The sequence below is a fragment of the Corvus brachyrhynchos genome, unplaced genomic scaffold, assembly GCF_000691975.1.
Source record: "Corvus brachyrhynchos isolate BGI_N302 unplaced genomic scaffold, ASM69197v1 scaffold26, whole genome shotgun sequence".
In the NCBI taxonomy this organism is placed as follows: Eukaryota; Metazoa; Chordata; class Aves; order Passeriformes; family Corvidae; genus Corvus; species Corvus brachyrhynchos.
In genome coordinates this window covers 6,349,674-6,350,419 of record NW_008239324.1, presented here as the reverse complement: position 1 = coordinate 6,350,419, position 746 = coordinate 6,349,674, and positions in this window count along the sequence as shown.

Genomic DNA, 746 nt, shown 5'->3' with positions numbered 1-746 from the left:
GGCAGCCCACCTTCGCCCTCCGCGCAGATGTCCCCGTGAAGCGAACCGCTGTCAGTTAAGCTTAATGTCGGGGTGTTATCTGCCGGCTCTGCGGATTTAAACCAAGGCTCCCTATCACTGAAAGCCCCTTTTATTGAGCTTCTATCTTCTCCTTTTAATTAATGAACGACGAGCTTGGCCGCTCATCTCATTCAAACCTCTCCTGCTCTGGGATCCGGGTCTCCCTATGGTACTCGGCGCCGCTCGCTCGGGCTTCCCACACCCTCTTCCTGTGTTTAATTAGATGTAACCGTGCAATAAACAGCAGTGAAAAGCCCCACTGCAAGGTCTCTTCCAAGCATCCCCGTGGCTGGTGTAAATGCACCCCGTAGGAAAGCAGGCGCAGGGAAGGCTAATAGGGGTGGAGGTACACCCGTGGTGCGACTATTCTCCCCCCCACTCCTTTTTTTTTTCTTTTTAATTAAAATACAATGAAATACCCCGTCCTCCCACCGCTATAAACATGACGGGCTGGTTGGAGGCGGGCGCCATCCCGGAACAAGCCTGGGCGCTGGTTCAGGGTCTGGATTTCAGCTGGGAGCGGTTGCCGCTTTGCGATGCTGGTGGTTGCAGAGGGATCCGCGGCTGGGAGGGGCCCCCCCGGGACCGGGGTTGCTTAGCGAGGGGTAGAGGCTGAGAGATGGGTGTGGATGGGACGCGGGGAGCGAGGTGCGGGTCCTGGCGCAGGAATCCGGGGCTGCGCGGGC